The following is a 19132-nucleotide window of genomic DNA, read 5'->3' as shown; positions in this document are numbered from 1 at the left end:
AAGGGCTGATGATCCTGCTGCAGGGTAGCAGGCATGATAGTGTGTCACGGTCTGCCTCCCTATAGTACCTTCCTACAATTTTTTTTTTTTTTTAGGCTAAATGGGATATTTTCTCCCCATTTTCTTACGTTTCTTTCAATCACGGTCTAACATATCAGCAAGTGAACTGTCCAACTTCTCCCACACTTCAGGGAGCACCACCCTCACACAAGGAGACAGACCTTGCTGTGCTCATTGTGGGTGGGAGACACCAAACATCAGTTCCTCCTGCTTCAGGAGGAGTACCACTCTGATGCCTAGTAATTGCAGTCTTCACCAGAGAGAATAGGAGATGCTGCCTATTCCCTCACTTCTTAATCAAAGCACACTGATGGACTTGAGTGGTGGCTTTCCTTTCCCTAGGGAGAGCTTGAAGGGTTCAGCTATATAGCAGCTTTTGCTTTTTGGACCAATTGGTAGTTAAACATCCTGTAGAAATTATTCCTCTCAACAAGAGGGAGTACAAGAAACCTATTTCAGGGCCCTTTAAAGCCAAGTTGACATAGAAGTGGAAAATGCATGCTTAGAGTCCTCCAGCAGAAAGGAAATTAAGTCCTAGGACTGCCTTTGCTGGCTGAAGGCTCTGTCTGCTGTGGATTGCAGTGAAGTGGGCAGGCAGGAGGTGAGTTTCTAGATTACACACATTAACACCCAGAAACAGTATACACTGTATTATCAACCACTTATAAAATAAAACTAACTCTTCTCATGTGGAGAAAATAGCAGGAACAAGCAATGGACCAAAGTGAAAAATGTCACTAATTATAAAGTATTCTCAGCCAAGGCAGCAGAACTACCCAGATGAAGGGAATTAATATTAAATTCCTAGAGACTGCAATAGACAATGCTTGTGCACAAGCCTTGTTACCAGATACATGAGGTAAAAGGGCCAGCATTGGAAGTCAAGTATTTATTAATGCTAAAAAAAAAATCATCTCCTATGTACATCCACTATAGGCATCGGCATACACCTGATCTGTCAACTTCTGTACTACTTCAAGGATCAGACCTTGCGGCTATTGTCTCTGCCCTGTAAATATGCAGACTGAAAGACTTCCAGACTTGCTAACATATGCAGAAGTAATTGCTTCAGAGACCCTAGATAATGCAAACAAATAACATGCCAATTTAATGTCTGCTTCTCTTGCTTACAAGCCAAATTACATCTGGCTATCCTGGATACATAGAAGATTTTTAATAACGTTTTTCCAGGTAGAACTATGCTTCCTGTAAGTAAAGATTCACAACACGAGCTCTCTAAACCAGCACACTGACAAAAACCACCCATAAAATATACCATGAGCGCAGAGGCAACACAACTTTCACGCAAGTAGGTATTAGTATCTCCACATTTACCCATTAGATCTTCTAATTTCTCATTATGTTCGGGGGTTGGGTTTTGTTTGTTATTATAAATGTTCTTGAATTTTGTATGGTATGGATTTAATACATCAAGAAATTAATCTGGTTAATTCATGAATATTCTTCATGAATCTACTTTGTGAATCCTTTGCAAGTAGAGAAAGTTTTTTATCCCCATAAAATCTACAAAACCAGTCCTGCTTTATGGTAGGGTGGCTTCCGTATATGGAAACTAAGAACGATATTTATTGTATACTGAATTCAAATTGCTTTCAAGTCTTGGAATAAAACTTTGTTGCACGCACTTGCTCAGTCATCTCCTCTCAAATCATAAGCAGAATGTATTTTTGTCACTGGCTTACTTATCTACTTCTAAGAGCACTACTAACATGGGGAGAAAAAAAAATTCTTTAATATATGACCCAGTTAAATTGCTTTCCTGCTCTTCTACTTTCGGTGTATCCATATCACATGCAAAGCATACTGGCTTCTTACAGCCTTAACTGCAGGGCATGGATCAGCACTACCAAGTCATTAGTTGCCACCACATTGCCAACACATAGCAGAACCTGGGATATCACCTTCCTCCTGTAAGAAGTGTTTATATAGTTTCTATTATTCAATGTCAACTCATAAGAGGCAATGACTACATTTCACCACTAAGTTTTAATTTGTAGGTTTTAAGTATACATTTTACATGCAGCAGGGAACCTCCTACAACAGCTTAAAACCCGTTCTTTCTTTAAGCATCTCATACTCTGCATGAACACAGAGCAGTGAACAGGAGAATCCAACACAGAAGGGCATCTGTGACCCACGCAACTCACCTGGAATTATCCTAAAATTGACAGCTGGGCCCAGCTTCAAAGAGGTTGCACGGCCTTCATCTGTAGCATCACCCAAATACATCTCTACTGTCTCCCTAGCCAATAGACAACAGTGAACAATCATCTTTTATCCTCATTAGGTCATACTTGACTAATATCACAGCCAGACTATTTCTTATTCTCCTTTTTCCCCACATCATCAATCACCTTCACACAGTGGCAATAGGCTATTTTAATAGCCAGCTTCTCTATAGGCACAGGTCCACTTTCTTTTGGTCACAGTGAAAGCCAAACCTCCCACATACAAGGTCTCCTCTCCCACTAAGCAGCTGCCAATATAGCTTTTCTGTTTTCCCTTTTGAAGAAGGATAGCCCATCTGCTTAAATAAAGACCACGAAAAGTCATCCTCTGAAGCTGAAGCAATTGGAAAGGAAAGGCAGAAAGGAAAAACACGATCACTGGAAGAAAGTGATGTGAGATGTAAGATCTGCTTTTGATTCAATGATTCTCCCTCACAAGTGTTGGCACCCAGGTGGAGTCAGACAAAATTAGTGTTTTCCTGGGCATGTTACTGGTCTTTTGTTCCTCTTGTCCTGCCTAGCTCTGGGACTTGGTAGGCATCAGGCATCCACCCTACATGCTCTCTTTGGATCACAGGTGACTTGAAATCTGTCATCAATATCTCTATCCTTGTTGCATGTTGCTGCCCACATATTTCATTGTCATGGCCAAAAAAATCAGTGGGAACAAATGCTTCATAGCCTAGCTACTTTACCAACTAGAAGAATTTTAAGTTAGTGAAAAGGATTACAGGTCTTGAAATGGACTACAGCAATTGTGTTTGGATTGACCAAATCATCTTTTTTAACAGCCTTATAGTCCTATCACGTAACTGAAAATCAAATTTTAAGCAAGACAAAAATCTAAAGCCCTTTCTACTATATTAGAAAATTTTCTAATAAAAATTTAAGAGCGAATGTGCAGAATAATGTTTTGCATGGAAAAATAAGCATTTGAACTTAAAACAGCTATTGCAGGGGAGCTCTGGAAATGCTAAATTCACATCAAATGAACTTACATCAATGAGCCATTATACATGCTTATGCTTTGTATAAGCACACATCACTTGTGCTCACTGTGGTGTTATCAGAATTTCTTACATTTCCACAGCCTTATGCTCCCTGTGAACCATATTCTTTCCTTCTTCAATTAAACACTGAGAAACTGAGTATGGTTTCATATATAGACATACGGTATGTATAAGGCACCTAACCTCAAATATTTCTTTGAAAAAATAGAACACCAAGAATGGATTGAAATGGGAAAATCCAACTGGGAAGATTAGGTCAATTCAGCCTTCAAACGCATTTTCATCTTGGACTCTCATAATCCAATTCCACAGTGGAGGTGCATTTGTTTTCTAAGCAGAGAAACATTTCTCCTCCTCCCAGTCAGAAAAATTTGATACAAAAGAAACTTAACACCACTCTCCAGAAAGACACTGAAAAGATGTTCCCCGACCTTGTGCTCATTTTAGTACCTATCTACTGATCTGAAAGATAAGATACAGCAGGGAGGCACAGCTACAAGATTTTCAGTTCTTTCTACTGCCGTAACCATATTTTAAGCCTATATGAACAGATTACTTATTTTCATTTGAGGTCATTTCTCCTGTTTATGAAAGATATTAGGCTAATGTTTTTCAATGTACACATAATGAGAAATAGTTTTGATCTCCAGCCTTCTCTATGATTTCATCTATGCCGTAAGAAAGCAATAACAGCACAGATACAAGGCAGCAAGTGATTTCTTACAATAGGATGGGATACCAGCAGGCTAATGCCTTATATTCTTTATTCATTACAGATACTGAGCTGTTTCAGGAGAAGGATTCAGTCACAAAAATAAGCAGTAAGTGACAGGAGGACATTAAGCCATTGAAACAGAATTTCCAGTGGTGTAGGAAAATAATCATTAGTAGTGATAAATATGCTCTTAGTAAGGCCACACCAGACCCTACAGAAAGAAGCGACTGGGAAGGTCTAGACACAAACAAGCAGATGTACAAAATAAAAGCAAGTCAGATGATACACTGACATTGCCCATATGGATAATCCAATGCAGCAACTTCTGCATCCATTACTGACATCTACCTTATCAGCAATTCCAGGCAATTCACTGAATTATGCTGGCTCACCTCTGTAGAATAGTTTCAGTTCTAAATAATGTTTTAAAATGAATTTTAAAAAGCAGTTTAATACATGTTTAGTACGTCTGTTCTGTGTGTTGCTGTTGTTTTTTTCCTGTTTTGTTTTTTAAACTGAACCCCTACTGTTCTTTTCCTAATTAAATCAGACTGCAAAGAACAGCAAACACTTCCAATGCAGCACCTAACACAAAGGCTCCAGAACACCCACAGCCCCCTGATAAGCAGCTGGCAGCTGGTCTGAGGGACTGGGCAGGCTCACAGCCTCTCCCTCACAGCACGAGCAGATGCTCTGGAAACTCTCCCATGGGATGAGAGGCTGTGCACAAAGCCCCTCTGCTGCAAAGCCATCAGCAATCAAACAAGTTTCGGACTGGCTGCTGTTAGACCTACGGCAAGGGAAAAGATAACACCGTGAAACAAGAAATTTTTCATGTTTCACTGTTACACGGGACAATGCAAAGCAGGGGAGACCGTGCATGGGCCATGTTTCCTGTGGTCATCATATGACAAGTCACCCAAATGAGAGTTACAGGAATGGGAGCTGCATTCAGTTCAATTTGCCAACACTCAGCCTTTCCCAGGCTCAGCCTCAAACCTGAGGCCTGTGGTTTCAGAGAACAGCTGTGTGGCTATTTTACACTACCACATATGATACACTTACTGAAAACTAAACTATGCAAGAGATAAAAGTCCAGGGGCTTTTTGGTAGATATGGTGGGATGGCATCAGAAGGACGCAACTGCAGTGCTAGTAAGGATGAACATCTCAGGGAGGAGCACTGTGCTGCACATCAAACACATGCAGCATTTTTATCTCTTCCACGTGAAACACCCATGCAGCAAGCAGAAGAACAAAGCATATGACAAATGCTTTTAATACTGCTCTCCAGATAGCAGCATTACACTGGACACGCGCTGCTCTGCTCGGTCAGTGTTAAAACCGCAAGCTTTACTCCAAATAGCAATATACACTCAAGAAACTGTTCTTGTTATAAAGATACTCATCTGGCTGATGGGAAACAGGATGTTTTAGGTGACCCAAAAGCAGTACAAGAGATATAAGAAATGGAACATCCTAGTACAATAGTTAAGTCTCCAAACTACAGTGCAGGCATTTGCCCTTTCTCAAGACCTTGATAGTCAAATACTTGAATAACCAGATTTCAATAAGCCATCATAAAGGCATATTTCATGACAATTCAGAAAGATCCTGGATTACAGTGCTGCTCACTGGAGCTCAGGGGACTGGGGCAGCCCTACACCAAGCGTAAATACGGCTCTGAGAGCCGTGAGAAACGCTGTGGGTGACTGGAGAATGCCAGCTTCAGCTAGCTGGTGGGAAAGCCTAGTGTCACCAGGGATTATATGCCTGTGTGTTCCTGTTCACAAACAAGGCCAGATTAATTTCAGACCAATTCCTATTTGCTGTTATCTTGGAGATCCCTGACTCAGCTGCATTAGTGGTTCTCATGGCACAGCTGCAGGACAACTGCAGATTAGTTTGGCACATTAAAAACCAGAATTTTCACAGCACACATGGCAACAGCTGTCCAAGCTATGCACTGAGACTTATTGCTAAGCCTATTTTCCCCTCTGTTCACATACTAAGCATGCTGTTATTTCAAGCACATGTTCTAGAGAATATGCTTATGGGACCAAAACCACAGAATCACTTCTTTCGTGTTTATTATGCAGCACTAATAGAAGGAATGCCTCCCTACTTGTTATTTAGCTGCAGAAACTCGCTGATCCCTTTTCCACTGGGGGCTCGGTTAAATACTTTCCAAAATCCAATTCACAGTGCAAAGGGGTTCCTGAAGCCTCTGGGTCTCACGAGCAGCAAGTAGGAGAGCAAAAGAGAGCATCTCTATGCTGAGAGCCGAGTCAAGATGCTCTGGGGAGCGAGGGACCAGCAGCGCAGGCAGGCACCGTGGTACCGACGTGGGCATCGCCCAGCACCCTGCCTCCTCCCCGCAGCTCTCGGTTTGGGGTTTTCCAGCGTGAGAAGAGCTCCCCCAGGCTGCCAGCCCTCCCCGTACATCTGGCAGCACAGCAGGGCAGGAATTGCTACCAGCCCTTGTAGCTCCCCTTTGGTACACGTATAGAGAAGGCTCAGGGATTTAATTCCTCTTTACCTACATCAGGTTGCTTTAAACTTGCCAGAGCCTGCTGCTCCTCCCAGCCTTATTTTCTTTCTTTCTCTTTCTGCCTTTTTGGTGCTTGCCTGTTCAGTTTCCCAGCTCCAGTTTCCTGCCACTCCCTCCCCCCTTCACCCTTTTTCCTCCTTGCATTTGTCTTGTTTTCCCCAGGAGAAAAGAATGAGCCATCCAGACATGAAAATCTATACGTCTATTGGATTAAATAAATACTAGGATGCATTTGACTCTGTATACATCCTCCTCACACACATCCCGAGCCCTCCTGCCCCTTTAACATGGTATCCTAGGCAACCTGCATTTTCGTGTTAGGGATGAAACCACCCAAGCTTTTTTTCCTATATAGAAAAAAATTAACCTTCGCACATCATCTGAGAATTTCAGAAAGCACATAACCTGATTATGCCTAAACTCCATGAATTATTCATTTGTCTGCAAGTAAAATGGTTTGGATTTAATTATGTTTGAGGGGTTTCTTATGTAGAATTAAGCACTGAAACCCTCATTTGTCTACCTAGCAGTTTTAAGCACAACTTATGCTGGGCTTTAAATACACATACGCATGCATGACATTAGTTCAAAACACCTGCAAAGGGAAACCAAAACTACACAAACACCTCCATACATACAAAAGACCTATATACTCACAAGCTGCTCTTATCTTAAATTCAGAGAAACCTTATCTCCATGATTTTAAAGCAAAAGCAACAATAAATTAATAATACCAAGTTATCTCAGATATGGCCATGGGTCACATAAAACATTTATACACTCTGTACGATAGATTTCTTAAGCAGCTACAGGCCAATGTTAGCTATTGAAAAGCGTGCAATCACAAACTAACAGCCTCTCGTCATGTTTGGCATGCCTTAAATTAACAGCAAAGGTGAGACTTCAATTGTAATCAACATTAGTCATCTGTGTAAGCACTTTACAGAACACTTTCACCCTGAAACAGATGAAGAGTGCCTTACAAGAGCTATAATAATAATAATACAGGTGCTTCCACCATTTCAAAAGGAACTCACTGCCAATAGTTAAGATGCACCCTGCCTGTTCACCCCTCATCAAGATTATTTATTTTATGGGCTGACTCGCCCCTGTACTAGTCATGTTTACTGGTGGACTTGGTAGTGTTAGGTTAATGGTTGGACTTGATGATCTTAGGGGTCTTTTCCAATGATTCCTAAGTGATTCTCAGATTCTCATTTCACATGTGTGACTGATTTCAGTGTAGATGTTCTCAAATGAAACTATAAGCCTATCACAGCTAAGTAATCCCATTATTTCTCTGCATTGAGGGTTTGTTTTTTTCTTACTTTTCGTTATTAATTTTCACTTAAAGCTGTTGATATAAGCCAAAATAATTTACCAACAGTGAGTACTCTTGCATACAGACCAGTTGAGAGGGGACTACTGGTTAAACTGAATAGACTGGCAAGGACTTCCAAACTTGGTTTTGAAAGCAAACACATCACCACCTGCCAGCTGAGCCACAGTGACTGCCCCATGTCCAGCCCTTCGGAGCACTGCCTGGGCACTGGGGAGCTCAGTTTGAAGAGCAGGGATGGTTGGTCCAGGACTGCTCCTGCTGCATGATGGACAGCCAGCATGTGCATCAGCACAGGACAACAGCTTGTGCATCAGCACAAGACAACAGTTGAGGAGAAGCCAGGATGAAGAGAATATTTCAGCTTAACAGCTTCCAGCAGTCCAAGAGCTGGCCCATGGGCAGCCCAGAGGCAGCATTTCCCTAGACATGGCCAAGCAACCCATAACCACAGCCACCACATCCCTCACCCCTGCAGCCAGTAGTGCGTGAAACCTGCAGGTGAAGTCGCACTGCCTCAGTTTCCTCGCCTAAAAAAAACACATTCTACTTCTACATACAGTATTCCAGGTTACACTGAGCAAAGGCCTATTTAAGAAGCTGGTATTCTTACTTGCAGCTCACAGGGAGGTTTTGTTTTGATTTTTTTTTAATGGAGTTAAGTATCACTCATATATACAAAACTCTCTCCCTAGATGTCTGGCTTTTCAAAGGGATACAGAAGGGATTTGGAGTGAGCTGAAGCACCAGCTTCTCCTGAACATCACGTCTTTAAAGCCTGCAGCTGTCTTATTGCAGAAGTACAACTGCACTTGATAAAATTCATTTGACTGAGGAAAAAAAAAAGCACTATGTTTAACAACAAAAAGAACAAATCTTCACGGACATCTGCATAAAACAGTTAAGTGCATCTGAATGCAGCAAAAACGGTAGGTCTCAGCTGAAGGATGCTCTGTGCCCTTCAGGTGGTGGCAGCTGCAGGGACAGCCCAACAGCTGTTTGCGTGCTCGCGCTGGAAACACAGCATGGTCGGTATCCCCTGGTGGTTTTGAGCTGAATTGATATTTTATAAAAACAGAAGTTTAAAAACCCTAGGCTGCCCAACATGTAATGAATGTTTAATATTTCATTACACACACCCTCTGCATTGCTACTGGTGAAAGCAAGCAAGTGACATGAATTGGTATTGGGTAAGGGTCAATACTGCAAAATGCAGATCTGGACTTTGAAACCCCTGAAGACTGTGGGGGTGGGATTCTGCATCTAATAACTATACATAGCAAAGACTTCTTTCTTATTTGTATGCCTAGGCCAGAAGGAAACATTACTTACAAACCCAGAAGCCTAAATATACCCCACTAGATTTCAAATCAGAGGCCTCATTTCAGGACTGAGTGCCAGAGATACTGATTCATTTCCACAGCACTTAGTCTTCCTTGACAAATCTTGCTTGTGATTCACTGGGAAAGCAAAAATAAACAAGCAGCCCTTTATTTTCCACAATTACTTTCCTTGCCATTTGGAGAAGAGGAGGTCACAGCAGCACACGCAAGGTATTTCATCCAAAGTACGGCGTGCTTTAGTGACACCAGCCTGAATCGTTGCCCACACTTGGGATAAAGCTTGGTTTACGCCGCAGCTGGCATCTTATAAAGGAGAAAGACAAACTGTTCAGCCTTCACTGCCCAAAGCTTCACACAGGGCGCAGCCGCTCAGACGAGTCGCCCCATTGGCTTCAGTTACTATTCAGCAGTTGGAGCACCAGCGTCCCACTAAAGCATCTTCATTTTCAGCTGCTGAGCAACCATGCGTGCTCAGAGCCAATGGCTCTGAAAATGAGTGCATAATTCTGCCTTCAGGAGGCCAGCAATGGGCATCTGAATGTGACTGTCATAGCTACTGTGAATAGGCACAAATAAGTTACCCCGGTTTTATTCCGGCGTAGGATTCATATTTTAAATACATGTGGCTGCAAAACTAGAAGAGACCCTGAAAATTGCTTCCTTTCTCCTAACACCTTTCTGCACAAATAAAGCTCACAGGCAATGTAAATTCAAGTCTATCCTTATGTTCTTCCCTACAGAATGCCTTCTTAGTGTTTGTTTTCTGTTGCAAGGAAATTAGATGGCTAACATTTTAATACTTTAATATATATTGACATTTCTGTTTTGTGAAATATTAATGAGTCCTCAATGCATTCTTACACAACTGCTGTAGGCCTCCAGAATGCCTGCTTATTTCAGAACTGCTATACTGCACAAATTTAGGTTTTCTGTTGCTTTTCTAAATACTGCCTTTTCTGAAATAAACTCCCTGCCTAAGCACATATAAAAATACTATGTAGATGATTGTCTTCACATAACAGCACCCTCACAGAGGGAGTACTTGGGAGCTTATGGCTTCCTTCCTATCCAACACAAAGTAGAGAGTGCTGTATCAGGTCTCTGTGGAGATTTCTTTTGACTCTGTATTATAAGACACAAACTTTAACAGTTACAACTCTAGTCTCCAAGTAGAGCAATTATAACTTCAGACCTACCAAATTTACCATGTTTTCTAACAAGCGATAGCCCATACGCTACAGTTCATCCTGATACAGCATTGAGCTATGAAAACCACGCTCACCTGCAGCAGTTCCACACACATCGTACAGTCACCTTTAAACACTTTCAATGGGCTTTCTCTCCCAGACTCAGTAATCTTCCATAAAAGAAAGATAACTCCTGAACCCAGCAAAGTTTACAAGCCCACGTTGACGCGTTCACAGGCAGATTACCTGTTGCAAGTCAGCGCAACTCATGCTTTAGGAAGCCTCTCCTCAGCACAGCTTCCACGTGGAGGACCAGGGGACTTGCAGGTGCCTGTAGGCCTATGTTTATGCCCTTTTCACTGATGACTGATATGAGAAAGCTAGCAGAAACCTAGTTGTGGTTAATATGTGAAAGCTGTGAGATGGCATCATTATCTTCAGAGGGGATGGGAAAGCTGTAGTAACTTATCTGTGGCCCAGAAGTGTAAAAAACAGCTGTGAGCTTTAAGAAGCCAGGGACCCCTTGTGGTATGACTGCTTTGAGGCCAGAGGTCTGCTTACTTACTTCAGAGGACTAATAGCAACTGAGGTTTCTCAGCTGGTTTCTTCTAGCAACGGTGACCCTGTAAGATAAGCTAAAATAGACATTTTTTGGATTTTCAAAAGGAAAGTTTTCTTCTGCCAGCAGCCATCATATTCCCTCAAAGCCTCCTTGCTCTAAAGCGGTGTGCATGTGGATTGCACCTGCCCTCACCTCAAGCACTGAGCTCTGAAGCTCACCCCTTTTGCTCTTGGCAAACCAAGAAGCAGCAAATTTTGGGGCATTTTCACAGAGGAATTCCAAGCCTGCTTCCTTTGCAGATTTGGACTGAAGTAGTGCAAAGTCCCAGATTTTACCCCAGAGCATCATCAGTTTGTTGCCAACCACATTGCAAAGTAGCACCTCAAACATCTTCACACCACGCAGGTCCCCCAGTCTGTAATGCATGCCATCTCTTCCTGCGGTGTTTATCAGCCAGGCAGGAAGTATTCTTTTGTAAAGAACACTCTCTTTTTGTCTTTCTTTACCTATCACTATAATCTGTACAGCTCAGAGCACATGGGACAGTCCTGCAGGCTCCACGTCTGCTGGCAAAGAGATACTTTCCTGGTTTAAAGCATGGGAGCCCTACCCTGTGGGCATACAGGATTTTGGAAAGTCTAATGATTCATTGATGTCACCTGAAAATGGACTCAAAAATACAAAATAGAAGGTTCTGACCTGGGTGATTTGTTCAAGATCATGCAGTCAGAGATGAGGCAAGAACTAGTAAAGACTCTCCTCTCTGAAAGCACTCTTGATTTAATGAAATTGCAAGTATTTGAAAGCAGTGACCTGAGCTCAGAGTAGCAAATTATGTCTACAAAGGTGCCTTTATGAGCCCATCCAGCTCCCATAGAAATCAATAGGACCCTGTCCATATTTAGCTCAGGCCCTAGAAGACAAATTACTCCTCTCGCTATGTAGGAGTGATCCTTCACACCAGAGCTGTCAGAGCAGAGAAGGAGCAGGCAGGGAGAAATTATTTCCCCATCAGAAATGTTCCAAGGCAAAAAGATTCAAGACACTCTCTGTGTCTACGCAGGCACAGTGTGGCTGCCCTCTATTTTCCAAAAGTTTGGTGCAGGTGTGCATGCTGCATGCTAACAGTTTTCACCCCAATTCATAAAAAGTGCATCTTTCTTCCTTCACTGAAAATAAGAAAGGTCAAGAAAGAGAGGCAGAAAAATATTACTCTGACATTTAAGAAGAAAACGAAAATTAGTAGGAACTCAAAGCCATTTCAGATTTCACGGATAAGAACGAGGCATAAAGGCTGGGACAGAGAAAGTGATGCACAGCCATTCTCCTTAGCCTTTTGCCCTCCTGTCTGAGAAGGTGCTAATTTTTTTCTGAAAACACTGTTATCCTGTCTACGTCAGTAAGTATCAATGCTGAGCTCCTCACTGTTTCTAGAATTACAGAGCTCATTAAAGTTACCTAGAGTTAATGCTGCTGATCTTTAATCCTCTCTGCTCTATTTCATAATCACAATTGTATGAAAGCCATTTAGGCTGTGAATTTACTTTCATTGTATTCCCCTGTAGACAGGCATTGCCTATCATGGAGAAACCTGGAATGAACTCTGAGATCGTATTATGAGTGGCAAAACCTTCCTGGATGTTAACAGTACCGGGATTTCACTCATATCCTTCAGAAGGAACCTTCCTGAATGCCAAACTCTCAGCAGAGTTGAGTAGATTTCTTGACCTAGTCTCTGCCTATGCATTTTTCTCCCATGAAAATTCATGTCATTTTGCCTACTGCAGTTTGGGCACCATAGGTAAGGTCACTGTCGACCCGTCACTTTGAAGATTATTTTATTGTCACTTGTTGGGACTGGTGATAGTGTTGGACGCTCTGGTCTGTGCTTTCTTTCTTGTAGCTAAAGGCTGTACGTTTCAGTCCCTTCTTCCGTCCCCTGAAATCTTTCACCTTTGACCCCACTATCTCTTTGCAGAAGCTAAACAGGAGCACTGCAAAGCTGCCTGAAGAGGCTCCAGCACAGCTTGACAGGAGAGTTTCAGCAGCTGCCTCTCTCCCTGGCTGTGGCCACTCATACAGGCGCTGCAGCAGCTGCTGTGAGAGCAAGGGACAAAGCCTACAGTCTTCTCTCGTGGGGCAGCCAGCTATGAAGGAGGGCATGTTATCACCAGCGGGCTTCCTTCCTTCCTCTTTGGGTCATCTGGGGGTAGAGGAAAGAATCTGGTGGAGTCCCCGGAGCTGAAACAAGCCCTGGCTACCAGAAGGACTGGTAGCTGGGGCACACGCAGAAAAGTCCCTGCCTTTTAATGACACCCCAACCAAATGGGCTCCTAGAAATTTTGTACCGTGCCACTTTAACAGCCAACAGGCTGTATCATGTTTATTACTGGCTTTGTAACAGCACTTTTATTAGTTTTATATGCTCTGTTGGCTGTCAGAGGACTTTCCCTTCTGCGCAAAGACTACCGTTTCTGCTGATAGAGCTGCCCAGGTTTGACACGATCGATACTGCCTGAAACAAGACACTGGAGACAGCAAACAAGAAAAAGGCAAAGGCTGTACCTCATTCAGAAACTCAGTCCATCCTCAAATTGCCTCTGTCACACCGCCTCTTTCCCGTCTTCGCCACAGCCCCACCTTCCCCTGGGCCAGCTTCGGAGCAGAGCCCGCAGCCTTACCCTGCTCACCCTGTGATGCTGGACATTCACATCAACGTGGTGTGTCACACCGTGAGCACAGAGAGGTGTAGAAATACAGCTGAAAGCGGCCAGAGGGTTGTGGGGCCAGTCTCTGCATCAATTGCCTTTAGTGGAAGGGCTTTCAAGTAAACCTGACTCCCACTCGGGGTCTTTGTGTTTCCATGACCTGGCAAGTTCAAGCTACTGAGATGGAAGGAGTCAAGTGCCATCCGTGTCAAACGATGATTCCTTTTTCTGACACTGAAATTTCTGCTGATACATTTGTACATTCACAGGTTGTAGCATAAGACACCACCTTTAAGATTATTTTTTTTCAGGCACAGAAATCCTACTGACACCCGTCTGTAACATCAAAAACCTACATACAATACACTTTGAAGGTTAAAATTACTCTCATATGGCTTCCTCCACTCTTCCAATCTCTCCACCTCTTCCCAAACCTGAAGTCTGAGCTCTTGTTAAAGTAAAGCTGCAGTCAGTGCAGTTCCTCCCCAGGGTAAAATCGCCCGGTAATATGACTGCTCTGCGGTCCCAAGGCTTCTGGTAGTTTGAGATGCAAATCATCTTTTGCAGCAAGGCAGCTAAAGTCTGAGAGAACAAAAACTCAGGATGCTCAGGAGGGTTGATAACAATCTCAGGTAGAGTTGTTCTAAGGGAAATCAATAGAAACAGATTTTGATTTTGGTAGCTCCCTAAAGTTGACATTATTCCTTGCAACATTTGGCTTGGCATTTCGGTCACACCTGCTGCCAACCCCTGCATATATTATTTATATATTTTGAGTTGTCTACATTAGGATCTCCTGTACAGGTTGCCTAGCTTCTGCCTGTATGGGCCTTGTGGCTTTTCTACTTTAGGGGAAGAAACCACAGAAAAATATACAAGATTCAAACCACAGGCAGCTGGAGGAGGAGAGCTGATCTCCAAATCGAATGGAGAGAGAAACCTGTCTTTCTGCTGAGAAACTGCAGATGACTTTGGTAGAGCCTAACCTTTCCTGGTATCTTGAATACCTGAATCTGCCGTCTTACTCTCTCCCTTCCTTCCCTCCCTGAGTATTTCTAACACATTTGTATGGGTGTCATTCTGTCAGGATTTTCATAAGAAGTCAGGACTAATTCTGTCGTTATTCATATGGGCAAACAACAGTGTTGAAATCTTTGGACCCATGTCACAGACCTACCCAGTCCTGCCTTCCACGTTGTGTTTGAGCAAGTCCAGAGGAGGGCTGTGAAGATGATTAGGGAACTGGAACATCTCTCGTATTAGGAGAGGCTGGGAGAGTTGGGCCTGTTTAGCCTGGAGAAGAGAAGGCTGAGAGGGGATCTTATCCAGCTTTCTCCCAAACAGAACATGCTCTGTGCAGGTAGCCCTTCAGGAAATTAGGCTCCTAAAACTTGGACAGCCTCTGATTTATATGCATCAACAGCACTGTTTTAAAGGCAAATATTTCACTTTTTACATTCCTGGGGAGCTTCTTGCCCAGACCAGAAAATTGTCCACCTCTGACAAAAAAAAAAAAAAAACACTATCTCCCTCCCCAGAGCAAGGGATCCCTGATACCAGGGATGTGACACAAAATTTCAACCATGGCAAAATCTTGCTGCATTCAAAAGTGATTAACATGACTGAAATAGAAACTCAGCTAAGCAATTTCCATTTAGCAAAACTCCAAAAAGCCAGAAATAGGTTAGATAAACACTAATCTTTATGCTGTCTTTGACACTAATTAGCCAGAGGTAAATGGCTCGCCGTTTCCCCTGTTGAGACAAACTGCTTTCCAGCATTCAAGTCCCAGGACTGAGAAGCTCATCCCAGCACCAGGGAGGGAGGCACATGTCCATCCCTGTACAGTGAAAGAATGCACAATTATCCCCCTTTTTAAGGTGTGTTTGAATACCTTGAAAGGGACATTGCTGTGAACAAGTATTTGATGTGTGTTATGTCTCTACGAATGTGAGTATACACATGCTAGTTAGCAAGAATATATGGAAGAATATATATCAACAGCAAATGAGAGCACCTTACTTCTGCCCTGACATTGTTAAATGTGTAAAAAAGATATCTGGGGATTTCCTTCAATACAGTCCTACAAAGTGCAGTTGAATTTATTCAGCTTGTTGAAAAGAAGGTTGAGAGGTGATTGAATCATCGTGTATAGGTAATTACACACAGAAACAGTATCTGATAGCAAGGGACTTCTTAATCTCACAAAGAGCTAGCAAAACCATGTGGCTGGAATCCAAACAAAGCCAGACCAATTCAACCTTGAAATAAAACTACTCCTGCCATTAACAGAGTAATGGTAATTAGGAGCAGGAAAAGCTTAAAAAGAGAAGCTTTACACTCACTCATTATAGACATTATGACAAGATTAAATGTTTCTCCAACAGAATGGCATTTTATTCAGATTCTGGGACACATTTTGCTGGCTGTATATGCAGAGTCCATTTGCAACATCACGGCAGTCCTGCCTTGTCTTGAAATTCCCTTCCTGCATAGTTACCTTCTTTGTTGTGTCCTTAATACATTTATAATATTTGTAATAGTACCGCTAAGATAACTACCCCAACTACCATAATTACCACATTTTAGAGCATCAGATAGCTTGCAGGATTTAGAAACAATATATCTTCCTATTCTCCTCCCACTAATTGTCCATTGATGAGGCATATTATTTTCCTTGGTTTTCTATCATCTTGCTTTCAAAAAAAGGGGGGATTGGACAGGTTGTCAATAAAGAAGACACAACACATCTGGAATGACCGATCAGAACCACAGAGCAGCACAAGGAATGCTCTTAGGTATGCGGTTGGCGTACATCCCTCATGCATGCAGCCAAAACGCATACCAGGTTTGAGTAACTAGAATCTCCAAAAGAAATTTCCCTCGTTTATCAGACATCACAAGTAGGTAGAAAACATATGGTCAAACAACAAGTCAAGAGGATAAAACAAGCCATTAACAACCTGCTAGTGATATTTCACCTGAGTTTATGCGTCTAGTAGTGAAGCATCTCTTTAACTAGAAAGAACACCACAAACAGGTCCGTCCTAAGCTGAGATATCTCTCTCTGCCACCTGCTAGGGACAGACACCAGCAACTGGCTTGAACAGAATGTGCAGCTTCTAAAGCCAGGTTGGCTGGACAGGGTTCAGAGCAGCTCTATTTTTAGCTAAAAATATGGAGAGCATAAAGTGAAAACTACTATAAAATGAAAATATAATTGGTCTGATAGGAGTTCTCCAATACATTTTTTTCTCTGACATTGTTTATTTATCAAGAAAAGTGTTGCAATGAAAAAGTATTGATATCAGTGACTGCAAAATGAGTATTACGTACTAGCAAAGAAAATCTGCAGTTTGGTACAGCATAGTACATAAGCAAATATTTGAACACAAAAAATTCACAAGTTAATCAGATTTTATGCTGCAATTTATACGGAGACAAGGATGTGATTGTTTCCATAATTCATTTTCTTTTTGTGAAGAAAGCATAAACTTTGAAATGCTTTGCTCAGCAAACGGGAGTAGAAAACTGTGAAGCTATAAAAAACTGTGAAGCTATCTCCTAAATTCATCTACGTAACAGGTAAAACATAAAATGCTTTAATAAGCCTAGCAAAATTTGTGGTTAGTTATTGTTCTAGGAGAGCCTTTGAAACGAATAAATTTATCTTGGAAAACTTTCATAACACAGTCATTATGGAACTCTCAGTAAGTGATTAGTCACAAGCATCTCCCAAATCCTGCCTGCTAACACCACCACATAGTTTGATATTCCATATTGAAATCAAGTGTTTTCTCTTGAACAAAAGGAAGACATACTTAACAGAGTTGTGGATGTGGCACTAAGGAGATTCTTCTAATGATGGGACTCAGTAGGTCAGAACTTGATGATGTTCAAGGTCTTTTCCAACCTAGATCACTCTATGATTCTCTGTAGATTTGGTTTCTCATCCTGCTTCAAGACAGCCTGCATATAGCTGAAAGGCATGGAGCTGTCTGGAAGAGTAAAGTCCATAAAACATTCTCCTCACCACCCTTCTGAAATTCCTGGTCTGCTATCCCATCCTTCTCCATCTTACAAAGATATGTACAAAGCACAGAAATCATGATGAGGACATCATGAGGGTAAAACAGACTTTTTTACATGAGGATAACAAAATTCCTGCAGATGTTCGTTTTATAGCTAGTATTTGCAATATACTGCAAATCACATTAAAATTAACTAGCAAAATTATCATTCAGGATGAAAAAGACATTTGAAATTGTGATTTAATGTGAGGTGCAAAGCATCATTCCATTTCTCCAGTTCAATCTCCAGATGCAATTCACAGAGGCTGCATTTCAAACGATAGCTATGTATGTCAAGTGCAAAACCGTTTAACTGTTAACTTAGACATTGATATAAGCACCATATATTACCTATAGTAAATATTTATACACCTGATCACACCTTTTTTCCTTAAAAAAAAAAAAAAAAAAAAAGCTTTCAAATATAGAAAACTTTTGCAGACTTAGAAAACTACAAGAGCACATCACAGAACTTGCTGCGAACTCCGGCTACGGTATAAAACTGCAGCATGAGACGACGTTACTACAAAAAATATATTTACAGTAGCTTTTCTCCGGTGTCTGCTAATTGCCATCATGACATCTAGAGCCCCAGAGTCGAGTCAGTGGCAGTGTCATTGCCGGGCACCACCTGGAGGGGCTGGTAGAAGACGTGGGTCCTGCAGACAAGCTGTGAATGGCTGTTCCCAAGCAAACTGGTCACCTTGTAGACGCTCACTCTCTAGAACCAACGGCATCGCAAGATAACAAATGTGAGGCAGGGAAAGGAAGAAAGGTTGAAAAAATTTGAATTAAAAAAGAAAAAAATCAAACAGTAAGTAGAAACACAGGATTATACTGTTAACTTGTTGTTGCCTGATTATGACAGATCCAAAAGAAATGAAACATTTTATCCTTAATTAGAAAGTTTCATCCAACCAGCCTAAAAGAACTACCTGCCTGGGGAGAGAGAAGCCCATGCACTATTACCAGAAAGCAAAAGGAAGTCTAGAAAGAAGTAAGTCAAGCAACAACAAAAAAAGGTAGCATAGGGGAAGACACTTTTAGAACAAGTATTAAATAATACCCTGAGTCATCCATTATTGTTCAAGTTATTTCAACTTAACTTCTCTGGATGTATGGACTGCTAAGACTCCTAGTTATGTTTTTGTACAGAGCATATATGAATCGTTATCTCGCATGCTTCAAAGTGAAATGAGAAACCATTCATTGGAAAACTTTTTTCTTCCAATCATGATATAAAATGACAAATGCTTTCCTCGCATCTACCATATTGTTATGTGATTGGACAAAGGACACACAACGTGCTAATAAAAGAGACACTAACAGATCTGCAAAG

At 41.8% G+C, this 19132-nt stretch overlaps 1 long non-coding RNA gene across 2 annotated transcripts in view; it reads right to left on the bottom strand.

Annotated features, from left to right (window-relative positions):
• Positions 1–11387, bottom strand: part of LOC106044770 (uncharacterized) — a 68020-nt gene extending 56633 nt beyond the window's left edge. For both annotated transcript variants that reach the window (XR_010830071.1, XR_007169021.2), the window contains exon 1: positions 10700–11387. This is a non-coding gene — a long non-coding RNA (uncharacterized lncRNA). The remainder of the gene's footprint in view (positions 1–10699) is intronic.
• Positions 11388–19132: the final 7745 nt, after the last annotated feature.

Source organism: Anser cygnoides, chromosome 3, assembly GCF_040182565.1.
Source record: "Anser cygnoides isolate HZ-2024a breed goose chromosome 3, Taihu_goose_T2T_genome, whole genome shotgun sequence".
Classification (NCBI taxonomy): domain Eukaryota; kingdom Metazoa; phylum Chordata; class Aves; order Anseriformes; family Anatidae; genus Anser; species Anser cygnoides.
Note: the sequence above shows the minus strand (reverse complement) of the source record. Positions and strands in the feature narration are given on the sequence as shown.